General features: G+C 43.6%; 1 protein-coding gene across 3 annotated transcripts in view; it reads right to left on the reverse strand.

Annotated features, from left to right (window-relative positions):
- The window catches only part of DIP2B (disco interacting protein 2 homolog B), a 2,678,679-nt gene that overhangs the window by 816,062 nt on the left and 1,840,653 nt on the right, over positions 1 to 21,964 (reverse strand). The gene's annotated exons all lie outside the window — the stretch shown is intronic.

A 21,964-nucleotide genomic window follows, 5' to 3' on the forward strand; every position in this document is an offset into this window, starting at 1 on the left:
AGTATTACATACAGATGTGTGCTAAATTTGGTTATGAGAGTTTATACAAGAAAATATTGTGCATAATGCTTCTGTGGGACTTTTCTGTATTGAATGAAAGAACAATAAATTTAAAAGCAAAAAAGAAAGAAAGGAAAACTGCTAAAAAGTAGCAAAACCAAAGCAAATAAAAATGCTGTTAAGTTAAACAACAAGCAGACAAATATATGATAAAACCTATTCATATTAATTTCAAACAAAACAGAGTAGGACAGGACAACAAGCAGGGAAGAAACTTTGGACTGACTTGACTTACAACTTCATCTTCTTCACAAATACATTTCTCATTAACTTGGTTGTTCAGTTCATAATTAGTTATTAAGAACATGTTGGCAGGCTTACAGTTCAGATTTGCTGTCTGAGCTGCTTTAGCCATACATAACTGAGACAAGATTGTTTGATTATCTTTTGCTTTTATTAAACTAAGTCTACTAACTACTGAAATCAGAATAAACTAATTAAGAACCAGTTCATTTGCTGATGGTTTACAACTGCTTACAAGTGCTGGCGTTATTTACACTCAAATGGTTTGCACAGCAATTCATTGCTAAAATGAAATAAACTGCTAAACCTTTAAAATGTTATTCCTGACTTTTAACTGGTGCACATTTAAAACATATTTCAAGACATTTTACTTTAGCCAAGTTGGATTTTAATTTTAATTAGTGATTCACTTACATATTAAAATGTAGAGGCTTTCAGTCTGTTCGTTAATTTATATCTGTATACAACTGCTGGCTTCTAATATACATGGTTACAATGGTCAAGGAGACATTTTGTGCAATCGGATCACAATAGGGTACATGTTGAAGGGGTCCCAGCAAAGCTGCCCCCAACACCCACAATGACCGAATCATCTGATTAAAAATATAAAGAACGATTTCCATTACAGTGTGCCTCTGTTTTCTTCTAATCTCATTGCAGTCTCTTTACTTACACTGCTTTAAAGATACAAGATGAGGCGATTTTGTGCTGGTGCCTCTGCCCACATGGTATCTCAATATGCTTTTTGATTAAAAATGCAAAGACTACTCTCAACTGTACTAAGCATCTGTACTTTCTAATTTAATGGAAGCTTTTTTACTTTGGAGGTTAGCCTTACTAAAACATAAAATAAATTAAACATCTTATAAACTGGTTGACATCTGCATGCATTCTCCTACTTAGGATGTCTTGGCACTGCTTTTCTAAGTTTGTTTCTCCTCCCTCCTATAGCTTGTTTGTTATAACAGTTCCATGGCTGATCCTGTCAGTGATTTTTATTAATTGCATATTTCATATTCTTGTTAGAGCTCATCAGAAAGCTATGTATACTTAGCTATTCTCTTTCTGCTAACAAAACATTGTTTTGTACATCCTCTTAGTTTTCACATGACAACTTAGTAGCATAACACTATTCTTAGAAGATGTGCTTTTTTTTTTTTTTAGGTTTTACAGTTTTGATCTTTTCTTACCTTATGCACCTTTACATTGCTCATGTCATTCTGAGCTGTACACTGGCAGAGTGATGGATCCCATTAACACAGAGGTATGGAAATGTAGTTACTTTCTTTCCTTTTACACCTCCTTGACATCTGTACACATCCTTTAACCTCCTCTGTGTATCACTTTCCTTCCCTTGTTGCCAGTGCAAGTCACACATTTGTGAGTTTTTCAAACTACAGAATGTCATCCTTTGTACACTTGTAAATTCTTTGCTGTATCGATCATGTCAATATTTGAGTAGGCATCAGATGCATGGTGTTTAGCGGGTCATATAACTGCGTACTGTGTTTCACAGCACATTGTCAAATACAGATCGTTCATTTTTTTAGTGTTTATTTACTGACTGATTATACTACTGTGATAAGAGAATGTATGACATTTGTAATGACTGCTTAGTACATTTCTAGAGGCTTAACTGTTTGACAAAAAACATAGCTCGCTACTTTCTGCATGACTTACCTGAATGAAAATGTTATGAAGTATTTGTGTACATCATCATATTTGCAGCTGCTCACCATGTATGATGCTGTTACTACAGAAAAGTAGTACAGTTAAAACATTGTTAGATACTGGCTTAAACAGGACATTGGCTAGACTCTTGGGAACTTACTATTATTTGTAGGGTAATGATTTTTGCTTCTATTCCATATATATACAGGCTGTGGTTTTCTTCCACTGCTGCTTCCCCTACCCCCAATGTGTCTAAATCATCTACTTCATTAAAACTTCAAGGAATGATCTCCAGCAGTGTGCATCTGTGCATGCTGCCCTTAAGACTTCTGCTTTGTTGCTTTGCATTACACAATTGCTAAACTGGTTGACATTTTTATGCATTCTCCTATTTAGAAGGTCCTGGTATTTCTTTTCCAAGTGTGCTTCTCTATGTTTGCTGTACGCAAACATTATTCATCCTAATAGTTCCTTGCCTAATCTTACAAGCAGTTATTATTATTATTTGCATTTTTAACATTTAATCTTATTAGACCTCATTAGCAAGTAGCTAGTTCATGGTTATTCTCTTTGTGTTGAACACACGAATCAACAGTGGTTAAGTCCACCAGATGCCTATAAGTAATACGACAGCAAAACAGAAAGCAACCTAGTAAGAAAATGCTTAGTTTATTCACCACAAAATAGATAAAGCTTTCGGGAAATGCTCTTCATCAGTATTCAGAGTACAATTAAAACATTATTTTTATATTGTAATACAGCATAACATGTGACACAGCCAACCAATGAACTTAAATAAGTAATTAAATAATGCTAGTAAGTCATGGACTAAAAATACATATCATACTTCATCACATAACACAGTAAACAAAATAAACACAGTGTATCATCTGTAAACATTCATATGTTTTTTATATTGAAGCAAAATTTGCTCACTACTAGATATCATAACAAGTGAAGCAAATGTTTCCTCAAACTTCACTTACACTGCATTTACAACACAAAAGCAAAGAAAAACAGATAAGAGTATTATATAACCTGGACATACATATATTTGACAAGATCTCCTTGTAATATATTCCTTCAATACCTTTATTTCTATATTTAACTGATGAGTAAAACTGTGAGAATAATATAAACTCTACTATAGAGAAAATCCCATTTTTCTCCTCCTCTTACTCTCCATGTGTAAAAATATTATCTGATTCAAAGCTGTCTGCCCCTTCTTAATATACCTTTTCTGACGATTTTACTTCTCATCCAACTAAGTCACAAATGCTGCCATTACAATTAAATGACAGTCTCACCTTCCTATCCAGTTCTTTGCCATTACAATTATATTTTATTCGGTGTTCTCCATCAAAATCTTTACCAATAAACTCTAACTTGCAGAACTGTTGTATCAAATGTAAACAACTGTAAGAATAAAAGTTCTACTACACAGAAAATTCAATAGTTATCTTAGTCTTTATCTCCATTTGTAAAACTATTTAATTCAAAGATGTCTACACCCTAACCTGTATCTGCGACATAGAATAATAAAACCCTAACTACAACTTAGGCAACCACAGTTCCTCAAGTACTTTTCTAGTACCTCTTCCCCATCTTTCTAGCTTTCTATGATTGACTCTTATATTTACCATGCAATTGATGATCCCTTTAACAGAAACTTCAGTTACAGACTCAACTGCAAGCAAGTACAGTTTTGTACCTACCATAAATGTAGATGTCCGATAGGTATGCATCTGCAGTCATAACATATGGGTTTGTCCTGCCTCAGGCAGCCCTTCGGTCGGCCGGATTCCAAAGTCTGGGTCTGGCCTCGGCTGATGTCGCACTTTCCCCGACGTCAGAGCGACTGGGGTATAAAAGCATCAGCCAACGCCATCTTCCTCAGTTTTTCTTGCCCAGATGCCAGGTGCCCTATATGAAGGCTAAATTTGGATAAAATGCCAAAAAATTCCAAACATAAAGCAAAAATATATACATAAATATATATATATATATATATATATATATATAAAAATATATATATATATATATAAAAATACAAACAAACAAACAAATACACCGTAACAGATTCCCCCAGCTAGCTAATGAAGGGGTAAGCACCCTAGGAATACCACAGAGGGGAAGGAGGGAGGGTAAACCTGACTGCAGATGCATACCTATCGGACATCTACATTTATGGTAGGTACAAAACTGTACTATGTCCTTCAAGGATGCATCTGCAGTCATAACATATGGGTAGAATACCATAGCCAATCTGGGGGTGGAGGTACTAAGAAAATGATGGAGTAGTTAAGAGACCCTGCAGGACTGCTGTAGCAAAACCTGCTCTGGATCTGGAGTATAAGGGTAAATTGTAATGCTTGGCAAAAGTATGCACGGAGCTCCATGCAGCAGCTTCTAAAATGTCCTTGGTAGCCACCCCTCTTAGGAAGGCTGTAGTGGTGGCTGTGGCTCTCGTGGAATGAGGCCTAATATTCACAGGAACAGTCTTTCCATGAAAGGAGTAGCAAAAGCGAATGCAATTCCCTATCCATTTTGAGATTGTCTGTTTGGAAATTGCTTTTCCTTGTGTCCCAGCAGCATATGCTACAAACAGTTGGTCAGTCTTTCTGTAACTTTTAGTTCTGTCCAAATAGTAGCGTAATTGTCTGTGGATATCCAGAGTGTGTAGAAGTTTCTCCCCTTTATTTTGTGGATTTGGGAAAAGGTAGGCAAATGAATTGCTTGGTTCAAGGATACTCTAGATACCACCTTTGGCATAAAAGTTGGATTGATTCTTAATGAAACTCTGTCTTGAAAAATAAGAAATGGCTGCACTGCCATTAAAGCTTGTAACTCAAATACTCTTCTTGCTGAAGTTATGGCCAGAAGGAATGCAGTTTTCCAAGATAGAAACTGTGGATCTGCCGATGCTGCTGGTTCAAATGGAGGAAGTGTTAGTTTTTCCAGCACAAAGTTTAGGTCCCAAGTAGGTAAAGGTGGTCTCCTTGGAGGATTGATGTTTTTGATTCCTCTGAGAAATTATCTTAAGAGAGGATGCGAGTAGACAGGAGGATTTACATTGTATTCTGCTGAAATTGCTGAGGCATGTATTTTAATGGAAGAATAAGACAGGCCACTGTGGAACAATTCTGCTAAGTATTCCAGTATATGTGACATGCTCATCACTGTCACATCAAGGCCTTTTGTTGTGTTCCAAATGAGAAATCTTTTCCATTTTGCTGAGTATGCCTTCCTTGTGGAAGGGCGACGAGCTTCCATAATAATGTCCTTTACCCTCTGGGATAAGCTGTCCTGAGAAGGAGTCATGGTATTCTCCAGGCAGTTAGCTGCAAGGTCTTTAGGTTGGGATGCAGGATGTTGTAATTGTTCTGCGTCAGAAGAAGAGGCCATAATGGGAGAGGCCACGGTTTCGTCTGTGACAAGCTCTTCAACAGTGGGTACCAATGCTGCCTCGGCCAGTCTGGAGCTATCAGAATCACTTTTGGCTGTTCTGCCCTGATCTTCAGTAAAACCTTGGACATTAATGGGATTGGTGAGAAAGCATAGACGTTTCGGGCTTTCCAGCTGAAAGAAAGAGATTCCACCTTCCATGCTTGTGGATGGTATGTCCTTGTGCAAAAAATTTTCAGTTGATGATTGCGGGGTGAGGCGAACAGATCTATCTCTGGCCTTCCCCATGTCTGTGTTATGAGTAAGAAGATGTCTGGGTGCAGCATCCATTCGTGTGCATCCATGGTAGTTCTGCTTAAGCTGTCTGCCAGAGTATTGTCTTTCCCTGGCACGAACTGGGCCTGTAGCTGTATATTGAGTTTCAAGCAAAGATCCCATAGATTCATAGCCAGTCTGCATAGAGGGTAGGAGTGCGTGCCTCCTTGCTTGTTTATGTACCACATTACTGTGGTGTTGTCTGTCCTTATTAGCAGGTGGCCTTCTTGAAGGAAAGGTTTGAAAGCCTCAATTGCATGTATCACTGCCAGCATTTCCTTTTGGTTTATGTGCATTTGCAGTTGACCTTGAGACCATAGCCCTTGGATACATTTGTCCTCCATGTGTGCTCCCCAACCTCGGTCTGAAGCGTCCGTGGTGATGGTTTGGTTTGCTTTTGGTTTGAAGAAAGGCAACCCTCTGTTGGTCTGGCAGGCTTGAGCCCACCACATGAATTCCTTTTGAAGGCAAGGTATGATTGGAATCAGAGTTTCTAAGCTGTGACTGTGCTGAGTCCATACACTCCTTAGGTACCATTGCAATTTTCTCATATGCAGCCTGGCTTGCGGAATTAGTATTATGCAGGATGCCATGAAACCCAGGGCCTGCAGGATTTTCCTTGCAGTTAGCTGAGTTTGTCTTGTCAGATTCTTGAAGTAATCTGGAAGTTGTTTCTGTTTTTCTTCTGTGAGAAAGGCCATTTGGGTGGTTGTATCTAGATCTGCACCCAAAAAGGTTATCCTTTGGGATGGAACAAGTCTTGATTTTTGGATGTTGACTGTTTATCCCAAGGCCTGTAATAGCTGGATGGCATAGTCCAAGTCCTTTAACAAATTTGTCTTGCTGTCCGCTTGTATCAGGCAGTCGTCCAGATATGGATAGATTTGAATCCCCTGAAGTCTGCAGTGTGCAATTACTGATGCCAGGCATTTCGTGAATACTCTGGGCGCAGTAGATAAGCCAAAGGGCAATGCTGAGAATTGATAATGCTCTGATCCTGCAAGAAATCTGAGGTGTCTTCTGCAACTTTGTCGAATGGGGACATGCAGGTATGCCTCCTTGAGATCTAGAGTCACCAGCCAAGACTCCTTGCCCAGCATGGGAAGAAGCTGCTGTAGGGTCAGCATCTTGAATTTCGGCACAATGAGGTAATTGTTCAGTGTGGACAGATCGAGAATAGGTCTCCATTGATTTTCTTTTCTTGGAACAAGGAATAAAGTACAGTTTTGTACCTACCATAAATGTAGATGTTCGAGGATCCACATTGCTGCAGTCCTAACTATTGGGTAGTCCGCTGTCCAGTCGGCCCGAATACCAAAGTATATGGCTGACGTCGATCAGGGCGCATTAGACTGACGTCAGTACGTCAGGGTACTAATGCGCATGACCGACGTCATATCCTCAGTCTTTTCTTGCCCCAGATGTCAGAAGACCCTGAAAAGATAAGGCCAAAACAAAACTCCCAAAATACCTGCACCAAAAATATATATACAATATATACACAATTAGCAGAATATAACCTCACCTACACAACCACCCCTAAACACAGAGGGAAGGAGGAGGGTAAATTGGACTGCAGCAATGTGGATCCTCGAACATCTACATTTATGGTAGGTACAAAACTGTACTATGTTCTTCATTCCACATTGCTGCAGTCCTAACTATTGGGTAGAATCCCAAAGCAGAGGTAAGGGAGGCTGGCAAATCATAAGGAAGCAGGAACTGACAACATGCCTTGCAAAATAGCTGTGGCAAAACCAGCCCTAGACTTAGAGTAGAGAGGAAGGTGATAATGCTTAGAGAAAGTATGCACTGAACTCCAAGTAGCTGCCTCCAAAATATCCTTAGTTGCCACCCCCCTTAGAAATGCTGTGGAAGTGGTAGTAGCCCTAGTGGAATGAGGCCTAATCCCAGCTGGAATCTCCTTGCCATGATGGGAATAACAAAATGTAATGCAACACCCAATCCACCTAGAAATAGTTTGTTTTGACACAGGCTTGCCCTTTGAAGTCAAAGCAAAAGAAACAAACAACTGCTGAGACTGCCTAAAATCCTTAGTCCTGCTCAAATAATAACACAATAGCCTGTGTACATCTAAAGTGTGCAAAATCTTTTCCCCTTTATTTTGGGGATCTGCATAAAAGGTAGGCAAATGAATAGTTTGGTTTAAAGCCACACTAGAAACCACCTTAGGCATAAAGGAAGGATTAGTACGTAAAGATACCCTATCCTTATGAAAAATCAAAAAAGGCTCCACTGCCATAAGGGCCTGCAACTCAGAAACCCTTCTTGCAGAAGTAATGGCCAACAAAAAGCAGTCTTCCATGACAAGTATTTCAATTCAGCAGTAGCCATGAGGCTCAAAAGGTTGTAGAGTAAGTTTCTCCAACACAAAATTGAGATCCCAAGCAGGAGTAGGAGCTCTACGTGGGGTCTTATATTCTTTGCCCCTCTAAGAAATTGCTTGAACAAAGGATGCGAAAACAATGGTGGGTCACAATCATAGTGAGCTGAAATTGCTGCAGCATGAATCTTAATGGAAGAGAAAGACAAACCTTTGTCCAGTAACTCAGTAAGATATTGAAGAGCCACACTCAAATTTGGCTCAGTAATCTCCAAATTGTTTGCTGCACTCCAAAACAAAAATCTCTTCCATTTTTCTGCGTACACTTTCCTTGTACTAGGTCTTCTGGCTTCCATAATCACATTTAAAACTTGTTGAGGAAGCTGAGACCTGCTGTCTTTCAAAACAGAATATGCCAGGCTGTTAGATGTAGAGAGTGAAGCTTGACATTGAGCAGATGACCGTCCCTCTGAGACAACAGGTGTGGAATCAAGGGTAAAGGCCATGGAGGCTTCCTTACCAGACTCCTCAGTAATGGGTACCAGTGCTGCCGAGGCCAATCTGGAGCTATTAAAATCATCCTTGGCTTGTCTTGTCTGACCTTTAGAAGCACCTTTGGAAGAAGAGGCAGAGGTGGAAAGGCATACACATGAAGATTTTTCCAACTGAAAGAAAGAGCATCCACTTTCCAAGCTGTGTGATGAAATCCTTTCGTGCAAAACTTTGGCAGCTGGTGGTTTAGTGGAGAAGCGAACAGATCTATGTCTGGAGTTCCCCATGACACTGTCAATTTTGAAATACATGAAGATCCAGTTTCCACTCGTGGGGATCCATGATTTGTCTGCTTAATACATCTGCTAAGGAGTTCTGTGCTCCCGGCAGAAACCTTGCCTGAAGAGTTAGTTGCAGACTGAGCGCAGTCTCCCATAAAATCATTGCTTGTCTGCACAATGGGTAAGAATGTGTTCCCCCTTGTTTGTTGATGTATCACATGACAGTTGTGTTGTCTGTTAGAATCAACACCTGCCCTGGAAGAAGTAACTCCTTGAAAGCAATTAATGCAAACTGAACTGCTAACATCTCTTTCATGTTGATATGTAGATGCTGTAGTCTGGCAGGCCACTTGTCTTGTATCCACTTTCCATTTAGATGAGCTCCCCAAGCAACATCTGAGGCATCTGTCGTTAGAATCTGACTTGCCTCTGGCCGGGTCACAGAGAGTCCCTTGTTTAGGTGACATTCCTGAGCCCACCACAAAAATTCCTTTTGAATGCAAGGTATTATTTGAATGACAGTGTCCAAATCCTGGCAGTGCTGTGTCCAAAGATCTTTGAGATACCATTGTAGCTTCCTCATATGCAGTTTGGCATTGGGAAGCACCAGAATACAAGATGCCATGAACCCTAAGGCTTGAAGGACTGTCCTTGCAGTCAGCACGGACTGAAGAGATAGATGATGGAAGTAACTGGAAAGATTCTTTTGTTTGTCCGGGGTTAAAAAGGCCATCTGGGCTGCTGTATTCAGTCTCACACCCAGAAAGCACATGTCTTGAGAGGGTACTAGACTGGACTTTATTTCGTTCACAGAATACCCTAGGCATCTTAGCACTGCTATGACATATTCCAGATGCTGTAGAAGATCTTCTTTGCTTGAGCCAGAATCAGGCAGTCGTCCAAGTAAGGATAGATTTGGATTCCTTTTAGCCTGAAGTAAGCTATCACTGGAGCCAGAACCTTTGTGAATACTCTCGGGGCAGTAGATAAGCCAAAGGGCAATGCAGAGAACTGATAATGAGAATTTCCAGCTCGAAAACGCAGATACTTCCTGCAACTTAGTCTGATTGGCACATGAAGGTAAGCTTCCTTGAGATCTAAAGTTACCATCCAGTGATCTTTGCCCAGCAGAGGTAAAAGCTGTTGTAACGTCAACATTTTGAACTTGGGAATGTCCAGATAAGTGTTGAGGATAGATAAATCCAGAATTGGTCTCCACGTGTTCCCCTTCTTTGGTACTAGGAACAGGCGAGAATAAAATCCTAGGCCCCTTTCCCGCACAGGAACTGACTGAATGGCCCCTATTTGGAGCAACAGAGAAATTTGCTTGTGAGCCTCTGTCCTTTGAAGAGGAGGAATGTCTGGCATGCCTTTGAAAGGAGGCAAGGTATGGAAATAAAACCTGTAACCGTGGTGAATAATATCCAGAACCCATCTGTCTTGGGTAATTAAATCCCAATTTTCTTTGAAAAGAGACAGCCTTCCTCCCAAAGGTGCTGCCAGGCGAGAATGTACTGGCAGCTGAAAAGGTAGGTCATTGGGTCTGCTTACGAAAGGACTGACCCCTGCCCTCACCAGAAGTCTGAGCAGGGGAACTCCCTGTCCTAGGCCTAAAAGAACCCTGAGCTCTGCCCCTACCACGTCTAGACCTACCCCTAGACTGGGAATCATAAGCAGGATAAGTCCATCCCTTAGTAGGCCAATTTCTACTAAACTTGGAGGCTGCACCTGCAAAAATCTTTAACAGTTTGCATAGACTTAGCCTTGTCCTCCATTTTCTTCAAAACTGCTTCCACAGGCGAACCAAACAACACATCAGACTGTAAAGGAGCATCCAAAATCCTTGTCTTAACATGCTCAGCTAAATTCTGATCTCTCAGCCAGGCGTGCCTACGAAGAACAGAACCAGTGGCAGCCACCCTGGAGGAGGCCTGCACAGCATCAAAACCACACTGCAAGGAATGTTTACCTACCTGTTCAGACACATGAACTAAATCCTGCAACTCTTTACACTCAATACCTTCAGCCAGAGCATCCACCTTAGATTTCAACTGTGAAAGAAGATAATTCTGATATTTTAACATGTGAAACTGACAATTCAACGCCCTCATGGCTAAAGTGGAAGAAGTATACACTTTCTTTCCCCATCTATCCAAAGCCCTTGCCTCTTTATCAGGAGGGACAGGATTTTTAACAACTGAGGCCTTCACACCTTTAGGCCCCTGAGAGACAGTTTCTGGGTCTGCCCTAGGACTTACTTATGAGCTTCAGGCACCCTATAATACCTATCCGGTTTAACTGGGGCAGGAGGCAAAGAATCAGGATTCAGGGAAGCCTCTGCAAACACATCTTCCACCACAATCAAAACAGGAGGTATAGCTAAAGGCCTATGCTGGGGTAAAAACAAGAATTCCCTAAGCCTTTTCCTGGAATCAGAGAAATCTTGACCTTCCCATTTAAAATGCTCCCTCATGGAATGCAGAGTCTCTGAAAATGAAAAATCCTCAGGAGGAGAAGCAGAAGGAGTAGAATCATCCACATCAGAATCAGAATAAGGAGGAACTCCTGCAAGTCTTCAGCCGAAGACTCCGAAGCCTCCGAGCATTGCTCAAAACTCTCAAACTCAGGTTCCACCCTAGGCCTCTTATCAGGAGGGGGCATAGAACCCCTAATCATAGTAATCAAATCCTCTGCCATTTTAAGCATATGTTTCTTAGGCAAAGATCCTGAAGTACTAGGAGAAACCCCCACAGAAGCTAAACTTGGCCTGCCCCTCAAAGAAGCCTTGGAAACTGAAGGAGAGGCTCTAACCACCTTAGGAAGAGAGGGAAGAACAGCCACCTGAGAAGCCCCGCAGCCTGGCCTACTTCCTGAGAGGATACATCCTGTAACAGTAAAGTCTCTTCCTGAGACTCCAAAGAGACACCTGGCAAAACCTCCGCTCCACTGAGCCACCCAAAGAACCGACGTCAGGGACTGTCGGTTCCTCCACCCTAGGCTATGCTGCATTACCTTTGCGTTTTTAGTCGAAGCCGGGCCGGAGCATCCGGCGGCATTTTATAATTACAACGCTTCCCAAACACTAACCTGGCACAGTCTAACCTTCTCTTAATAGTGCGTTTGTTAAATCTAGCACAAGAGCGGCATCCAACAACGTCGTGCTCAGGCCCTAAACAAGGTATACACAAAGTATGGTAATCCCTATGAGGTATCTGTTTCCCACAAGAAATACAGTTATTCACTTTTCTGACATCCGGTTAAATACTGAGGCAAGAAAAACCAAAATATTCCCCAACGGGGTACTTAGCCAACTTTGATTCGGTCTGAAACTCTGACTTCAGAAACTTTCAGAACGCCAACCTGCACTCGCAAAATTGCTTCTGCATCGGACCATGCGGCAAAAAAGACTGAGGATATGACGTCGGTCATGCGCATTAGTACCCTGACGTACTGACGTCAGTCTAATGCGCCCTGACCGACGTCAGCCATATACTTTGGTATTCGGGCCGACTGGACAGCGGACTACCCAATAGTTAGGACTGCAGCAATGTGGAATGAAGAACATCCTTGAATAAAAACCTTGGCCTTGTTCTGAGAGAGGAACCTTCTCTATGGCTTTCATTTGTATTAATTTGGTGATTTGCTTCAAAGCCTCCGCCCTCTGATTTGGTGGCAGGTCTGGCATTCCTTTCCTTTTTGGCAATGTGTGAAAATGGAACCTGTATCCTTTGTCTATTATTTGCAGTGTCCATGAGTCCCTTGTAATGTAATGCCAATTTTCTGAAAATAAAGAAAGCTTTCTGCCCAATGGTGCTTCTAATTGAGCCCTGGTTGGCAGAGTCAAAAATAAGTCATTGTGTCTGTCCTGGTGTAGCAGTTGCTGTTGTTGTTCCTGCACTACCTCTCTGGTTGGGTGGCTGCCACTGACGGCCTCTGTAGTGGCCTCTAGCTTGCCCTTTACCTCTGGTACGCCTGTTCCTGCCTCTCTGTGATCTGTCTGAGTCCGGAAAGGACCAATTCTTAGTAGGCCAATTTCTGCTGAATCTCGGTGGTTGTACCTGCAGAAAGTCCTTGACTGTTTGCACAGATTTTGCCTTTTCTTCAAACTTCTTTAAGACCTCCTGGGCCGTGGAACCAAATAATTTTTGTTTTTCCATTGGAGCATCCAGGAGCTTAGCTTTAACATGGTCCGGTAGAGATTGTTCCTTCAACCAGGCATGCCTTCGTATAACTGCCCCTGTCATTGCTGACCTACATGAAGCTTCCAGTGCATCATAACCACATTGCAAAAAATGGTTGCTAACCTGCTGTGAGTTATGTAACAGATCCTGAAGAGATTTACGGTCAAGGGGCTCAGTGGAGGAAAGTTTCTTATACAATTCATCTAACAAATACTCTTGGTACTGAATCATATGGAATTGACAATTTAATGCCCTCATAGAAAGAGTTGCAGAAGTATAAACTTTCTTTCCCCATCGCTCTAAAGCTCTAGAATCCCTTTCAGAAGGTAAAGGATTTTTAGCAGTGGCAGCTGCAACCCCTTTTGGGCCCTGTGAAATGGTTTCTGGGTCTGCAGTGTGGGCCTTGTACAGGTGAAAATGAGAATCCGGGACCCTGTAGTACCTATCAGGTTTGGCAGGAGCTGGAGGGAGAGAATCAGGGGCTGTACTAGCATCAGAGTACACATCATCAATAACATTTAAAACAGGAGGTATAGCCAAAGGCCTATGTTGAGGTAAATGCAAAAAGGTCCTTAATCTTTTTCTAGAATCAGAAAATTCCTGGCCCTGCCATTGGAAATGTTCTCTCATAGAATGCAGTGTCTCACCAAAAGAAAACTCTTCAGGAGGGGAGGCCGAAGGAATAGATTCTTCAGCATCAGAAACCTCGTAGGCCGAATAAGCCTCCTGCTGGTGCTCTGACAACACTGATTCATCCGTAGAGTCATCTGAAGAGTGGGGGTCAGAGGGCTCAACCCTGGGCCTTTTGTCTGGAGGTGGAAGAGAGCCCCTGTCCGGGTGAGGTTGAGAACCTCTAATTAAGGAGATGAGATCCTCTGCTAGGCTGAGAATTTGAGTGCTGGTAGAAGGCCTCTGAGAGGTAGACTTGGGAGGCAAAGCTTTAGCAAGTTTGGCAGCTTTAGCCCTAGAGAAGGCCTTAATGGATATGGATGCAGGGGGTCTGGCTGCACCACGTGCAGGGGTGGACTTGTCTAAAGGAATGGTGTCGGACATGTCCTGGACACCGGTTTCCATAGGTAGTTCAATAACCGACTCGGCCGGAGCCTCCGAGGCCAAGGTAGTTGGTTGTAAGGTTTCGGCAACAGGAAGCACCGAGGACTTGGTTTCAGCCGAAACAGAGACACTCGCGGTAGGCCTGACCGAGGTTTCAGCCGAAACCACGGGCCGCGAGGGTCGGTCCTTGTCCTTCTGTTTTTAACTACATGTGAAGTCGGAGTCTCCGGCGGCATCTTATATGCAAAATTAGCCCCAAAAAATTCCTCTGCAAACTCCGACCACCGCCTAAGCGTTCGTCGGTTGAAGGAAGCACAGGCAGAGCAGGCCGAGACGTCGTGGTCTGGGCCTAAGCAAGGGAGGCAGTAAGAGTGGAAATCCTTATGAGGTATTTGTTTCCCACAAGTTAAACAATTATTTACTTTATCTGACATCGGCTGAGGCAAGAAAGAGTCCCCAACGGGGTACTTAGCTTTTTCGAAGTCTTCGGTAGCTGAATCAAAGGAGCTGGCCGACAGGCACTTGAACTGCTTCTGCTTCGGGCACCGCGCGGCAAGAAAGACTGAGGAAGATGGCGTCGGCTGATGCTTTTATACCCCAGACGCTCTGACGTCGGGGAAAGTGCGACATCAGCCGAGGCCAGCCCCAGACTTTGGAATCCGTCCAACCGAAGGGCTGCCTGAGGCAGGACAACCCATATGTTATGACTGCAGATGCATCCTTGAAGGACATCTGGTCTTCCACTTAACAATCCCCTCACCCTTTTTCTGCCTATCTTCTTGTCAATCACTGGTAGGGAATATAGTCCAAATTTCTGCTGCCTCGTCCCACTCAATCTTTCCCCTGTCTAGTTATTTTCTTCCAAAACCTTGGTTCCCATGCTAATTTCCTCCAGTAAATTCCAGCTTTCTCTTACCTACTTTGTATATACTTGCTTTATGAGTACAATATTCTCTATGGTTATTATCGTCCTTAAAGACCTGCATCCAAAATCCTGCTCTCTCCTTATTTCTCAGACTCCACCCCACCACCTCTTTTCATCATCCCTTTTCACTCTGACTTATAATTTCCTGCTTGGGTTGGCAAAAGAACCAAAGTACTTGTAGCAAGTGTGAAGGAGAAGAAAGAGGTAAGTGGGAACATATTTTCTGGGAGTCTAATGAACTGGCAGAATTTAAAGATCCCCTGCAGACGGCGTTGTCAGAGAGATACTGGGTGAGCAAACTGGTGTAACTAAGCAACTTTTTTTGAGCTATGATACAAAACTGAAATTGCCTACACATACTAAGGCTTTGCCGAGTCTAATTATGCTGGCTGCCAAAAAAGTAACTACACAATAGAAATCTAAGTCTACACCAACTTTAGTAGAAGCACTGAATATAGCAACAAAAGTGAAACAACTAGAATTGGGATCTACAGAAAAGGCAGGAACAAATTACATAGGAAAATGGGAATTGCTGGAAAATACATGCAGAGGAAGAACAAGGTTTAATAGAAGACAGGATTTGAATAAGCTATGTAATGTTTGACTGACAATGACTGGATAGATAAGTGATGTGAAATGTTTGCAACTACAATTATGTCAACATGGTCTTTGATGTACAATGTTTGCAACTAAAATTATGTTTCTTGTTTTAAAAAAAAAACCAACCTCCTGCTTGAGTTATGTATACTAGGCTTAACTGCACAACTCTAAATTTCCCTTCAAATTGAGTAATCCTAAATCACCTTGCTCTATGGGAAAAATCAATTTATTCTACTTAACTCTTGCCCTCTTCCTTTTCCAATTAAATTCTATCAATTATTTATTTATTATAGACCACAACTTCTCCACTAGTTGATAAAAGTACCCCTGACCTGTATGTACAACACTACAAACATTTTACTGCTGGTATCTTACTTTTCATATCTATAATCAAGAGCTTCCAGTTTCTCAATGTTTGCATTCTTTGGTTTAGTCTTTTCCCATATATCCCTTTGCTACCATAATCAAATCTTTTTTAATACACACTTCTTATCACACCCTCATAAATACAGGTTTTATTAGAACAATTAATGTATGGGTACATAGTTTTCTGCTACAGCCATTTATATCTTCATTTATTTTATAGCCTGAAGAGACTTAGAACGGTCTTAAAATATTCCACAACACTGAGATTTCCTTTTCTGGGTTTACTGAGTACAAACTATAATCATCTGAGAATACAGCTAACTTTTCTTGGTTACCATGCCAATTATATCCCTGAATTTCTGAGTCCCTTATTTTCTTTGCTAAGAACTCTAAATATAAAACAAACAGTGAAGAAAGAAAACACCCCTGCCTTGTTCCTCTGTTCAAACACAGCTTGTCTGACAGGAACCCTCCCACCTTAATCCCCCAAAGCCTTCATAAATCCTACTAATCAATCCTATTACTCTATAATGGAATGCAGACGCTACCACTGTTCCACTCAAAATCCCAGCTGACTTTACTGAATGTCTTCTTTCTAACAAGACCCAAGAACAACGGTGGCATTTTCTTACACTTTTGCTATCCCTCTGAATCAGTATTATTCTGTTAATATTGTCAAATGTTTGTCTCGCCTTCACAAAGCCAGATTGATCCATAGCTATCAGTTTTGGTAACACCTTTGACATTCTCTTCACTAGTACAGACAAACATAATCATGTTTTAAAAATTAAATGAATAACTATGAAGGTGGTCTGAAGGATCTCTACCCTCTTTGGGTAATACATCCCCCACAGATTTTTTCCAGGATGATGATACCCCACCCTCTTTTTTTAAGATACTGTTAAAACATTCCCAGTCATTATCATTTTTCCCTCCCAGCTTCTAAACTACCGCAAGAATATCACCTGCTCCTGGACAATTTTGTGTTGATTGGTTATACACCGCCGTTTTTATCACATCCTATTTTAACATTAATTGCAGAGCCTCATATTCCTCTACCCTTGGCAAAATGAAGTCTTCCATAAATATTTCCATTTGTGCCTTTTCTTTGTTTCTACGTTACACAGATCATAACATTTCCTAAATATTTCTGTCGCTAAAGGGTCTCTGTTTATTTTTCCTGTCACAGGCTCCCTAAGTTTGGTAGCATGTTTTTGTGCTCTGGAGATACTAAAATAGTTACTTAACAGCAAATATTGCTAAACTCATTCATATTATTCAAATACCCCTTTATTTCCCCCTTAGCACTTTGCAGTTGCTCTTCCTCTTGTTCTCTGAGATTTTTCTTATTCTGCAATACTTCAGCCTTAGTCAACTCATCTAAATAATTCATGATGTTAAGTTGTCAATCTCGCCTTCATTCTTGCTGGATGGGTTCGGAGCCAAACCTCGGCTCCAACTCAGCCTATACTAAAGCTCGAGAGCTAATTTTACCGGTTCGAGGCAACCCTATATCCCATGATGCTAGGCGGTAACTACCCGGATCTCGTTTGCTGCTTTCGCTAGCGAGGTGCTCTTTTTACCGGCTCACAGGTTAGTGAATAATTTTCAGTAAAATCTTAGTTTTCTACTTAGTTTTCCCATAGTATAGTAATATATAATTTCTAAACAGGCTAGTTTTTCGGTTATTTAAAATTTTTAGTTCCTATTTTTATCCCTTATCCCAGTCATACTCCCCACCCTAGGTTAGGCCTTAGGCCCTTCCGTTTTATTCTTAGTTCCCTCACAGGGATTCTTAGCTGTGTGAGTGTACCTTTAGTATCCCTGTATCCCTATCTGTTGGAGTGTGTGTGTGTGTTGTTCTTCTATCTTTACAATTGTTGTTTTCCTTTCGACAACAATATGTTGATGGAGACAATGGTCTCAGGCTTCAAGAAGTGTGACTCGTGCTGTCAGAAGATGTCTCTGACAGACGGTCACACTTCTTGTGTTTATTGCCTGGGACCCCTGCACCTGCAGGACTCTTGCTCGGTGTGCCATGCATTCAGCCCAAGAGTCCTGCAGGAGCGCAGGAATAAGTTGATCCTAAGGGGCTTATTAAAGCCCGAAGGTTCCCCGGCTAAGTCCGTGCCGGGGAAGCCTTCGAAGCCACCTAAACCATCGGCTCCGAGCTCTAAGCCTTCGGATGGTGGCTCACCTTCTGCGACACTATCGGCTCCGGCCGGAGCCGAAACCTCTGTATCGCAGCTGCCTGCATTGGCTCTGGCCGGAGCCGATACCTCTAGACTCTATCTTCAAAGTCGGCTCTGGCTGGAGCCGACGTGTCTACAGCTCCATCAACCTTGATGCCCTCCACACGCAAGAGGTCCAGATCTACATCTCTGGAATCTATCCATTCGGCTCCAAGGTCACCTTTACTCTCGGAGCGGAGCCATTGGAGCCATTCCTCTCGGTCTTCCAGGCTTTCCGACCATGACCTTGACAGGGTGGTAAGCAGACTGTTAAAGTCTCAGGCACTGGCCCAAATGCTTCACAGCCCGTCTCATCAGACAGCGGCTACGTCCATACAACATACTATTCCTACTTCGACTCTGCCCCAGTGTTCGGAGATGGAGCTCCTCGGAGCAGTGACCGTTGTGACGTTGGAGCCGATACCTCCCCCTTCGGCTCCGTCATCTGCTCCGATCTCGTCCATGGTGCCATCCTTGGAGGGATCCGGGTGCTCGGACTCTCTCGCTGGCTCCGAGGGGGTGAGTGGCATCGGACCCTTGTCCGACCCCGTTCTCCCTCTCGTAGCGTCAGCGTTGGTGAGTTCGGCCCTGACATCGGCTTCGGAGCCATCCCTGCCGGTGCCGGCTGGGGTTCCTAGCTCTTCGGAGAGGGAGCTCTCTAGCCTGCCTGATAGGGGCGCTTTCGAGGTCATGAAGAGCGTACTGGCCCCAGTGCCAGCCCTACGGTCAGCTCCATCAGCTCTTCCCACTGTAGTGCCTGCTGAGGTCTCTTCCCACTCTCTCGCCCCGGCCACAGAGATCCAACGCCTCAGGTTTCCCCATTGGGAATATCCTCCTCTTCAGAGGTTTCTCCTGATCCATCAGATGAACCCCCGTGTAAGAGGACATGTAAGAGGAAGCATGTGGACTCCCCTGAGTCCGTCACATCTGACACCGACTTGGATGAGTCGGAAGGATCCCCAAGGTCCCCCTCTGAGGATGTCTCCTTCTCTGACATCCTTGAAATCCTTAACCATTGGGGGAACTGGTCTTCCCTTAATCCTTCCGAGGACGAGTCGGTTTACCTGGAGGCTTTTGGTTCTTGACCCTCCACCTCCTGGGTGTCTCCGCCCTTTGACCCCCTTATGGAAGTGGTGGCACGGAAGGCGCGGACGGCCCCTGATTCGATGGAACCCACCCCACGGAGGCCTTCCAAATTTATAACAGCCCCTTCTGATAAGCAATTTTTATCTAAAGGTGTTCCAGTTGATGCCATGGTGGTGGCAGCAGCCACCAAGAAGGAACTGGCTGATCCTTCAGTGCTTATCCATCCGCCTAATAAGGAATCTAGGACAATGGATAGGTACGGCAAGCGGATGTTCTCGTCAGTGACCTTTGCAATGCGGTCGCTGAATTACTTATGCCACTTCACCCGTCTTCAAAGAGACATTCTTAAAGAACTGGGTGAGGTCCTACAGTATCCTTCAGCTGCTGGGTCTCAGGACAAAATTAACTCACAGCTAGGAACCCTGAATTCCATTGTCAACTCCTCCATGTGGCTTATTTCGTATGCAGCCGATGGGGCAAGTAGGGCCACAGGCACAGGTGTGGCTTTGAGGCGTCACGCCTGGACGCGGCTTTGCAACTTTGCAGACCCCTTCAAGGCGTCTTTCACTAACTCCCCCTTTGATGGTTCAGCGTTGTTTGGACCTCAAGTGAAAGATACTTTAACCAGATGCGAACAAGATGGCAAGACTCTTTCTGCCGTAGGAGTCCGTTTTTCAACCCCATCTAGACCATATCCTAAGGGTCAAAAGGGTGGAAAAATGTGGTTCAGCAAATCACAAGGAGTCACGCCTGACGCAAGAGGTCAGTTCACCCCCAGAGGCAGAGGGGGGAACAACAACAGACGCCGTCCAAGAGGTAGAGGTGGTCCACAGAATCAGGGTAGCAGAGAAACCCTCTCTGACAAACCCTTCCAGAATCCCTGAGGCGCTGCCCGACTGTCCACCTTCGGAGGCAGTCGGGGGAAGATTATCGCTGTACCCACAAGCCTGGCTCTTCCTCACTCAAGACAAATGGGTGCAGTCGATCATATCCGAGGGTTACAAAATTTCCTTTATCCAAACCCCAACGATTCAAATGGGGTCTCTTCCAGACGTTCCACCCAGTCTAACGGAACAAGCAGCACTAGAAATATTAAAACTGCTAAAAAAGAGAGCCATCCAGCCAGTCCCAGCAGACCAAATAGGATCCGGAGTCTACTCAAAGTTCTTTTTGGTACCAAAAAAAACAGGGGACTGGAGGCCAATATTGGATCTCATCAAACTAAACAAGTTTGTAAAAAGAACGAGGTTCCGGATGGTCATGCTTCAGTCCATTTTGCCCCTTCTGGGCAAGGACAATTGGATGTGCTCAGTGGACCTTCAGGATGCGTACTATCACATCAAAATGCACAGGCGCTCCAGAAGGTTTCTCCGCTTCCGGCTGGGAGCCAGTCACTACCAGTTCAGAGCCCGGTCCTTTGGTCTCACTACAGCCCCCCTGAGTGTTCACCAAATGTATGGCAGCGGTTACGGCTCACCTGAGATGTCAAGGATTCCAGGTGTTTCCATATCTAGACGACTGGCTCCTCACTGCCACCACCAGGCGTCAACTTCTTCTAGCCAGAGATTACACCATTCACATTTGCAAAGAGCTAGGTATCTCTCTAAATTTAGAAAAGTCTGCCTTGTCGCCTTGTCAGTCTATTACCTTCATAGGCGCCACCTTGGAAACCGTTCAGCTCTCAGCAAAGTTAACAGAGCAGAGGGTCTTGGATATTCAAAATCATGTTCACGTCCTCCTTCAGAGCAACAAAATTCAGATCAGGTATGTCCTGAAAGTATTGGGTCTCACGGCGGCAGCCATCACGCTTCTTCCCCTTGCCTGCTTTTACATGTGGCTTCTTCAATGGATACTTTTCTCCCAGTGGTCCTTCCAACAGCTCCCTATGACACACAAGATCTTAATAACTCTATCTTGCAGAAAACATCTATCTTGGTGGATGGTCTCCCCTCAAGTCCATGAAGGCAGACCATTTACTCCCCCCCCCCCCCCGGTCGCCACAGTCACAACGGATGCCTCCCTGATTGGGTGTGGGGGGGCATTTTCAGGGCAGGACAGTCCATGGCACATGGCAACCCTTCGAATGCCACTTGCACTTAAACGTCCTGGAGATGAGAGCAGTGCTTTTGACGTTGCAAGCCCTCCAAGACTCTCTTCCCCTGGGGACTATTGCAATTCAGACGGACAGCATGTCTGTAGTATGGTATATCAACAAGCAGGGCGGAACCAAGTCCTATCCCCTGTGTCAAGAAGCTCTCAGACTCTGGCAATGGGCGATCTCTTCTCAGCGGTTTCTGATAGCAACGCACATCCCCAGGAAGTCCGACGTCATAGCGGACAGGCTGAGCAGAGCTATTCTCATGCCCCACGAGTGGTCTCTCAAGCAATCGGTGACGGACGAAATTTTTCGGAAGTGGGGGTTTCCTTGCTGCGATCTTTTTGCAATACCACAAAACAGCAAGTGCCTCGACTTCTTCACTCTCTTCCCCCTTCCAGGCCATCCCCCCAGAGACGCTCTAGTCCAAGATTGGCCTCGGGGACTTCTATACGCTTTTCCCCCCTTTCCATTAATCACACAGATAATTCAGAAAGCTACCGCCTTGAGAGCCAAGATGATCCTCATTGCCCCTTATTGGCCTCGACAGATATGGTTCCCTTTCCTGCATCGCTATCTTTTGGAGCAGCCGTGGCATCTGGATCCAGTGCCAGAT

The sequence above is a fragment of the Protopterus annectens genome, chromosome 9.part0 (genome assembly GCF_019279795.1).
Source record: "Protopterus annectens isolate FY-2018-M chromosome 9.part0, PAN1.0, whole genome shotgun sequence".
In the NCBI taxonomy this organism is placed as follows: domain Eukaryota; kingdom Metazoa; phylum Chordata; order Ceratodontiformes; family Protopteridae; genus Protopterus; species Protopterus annectens.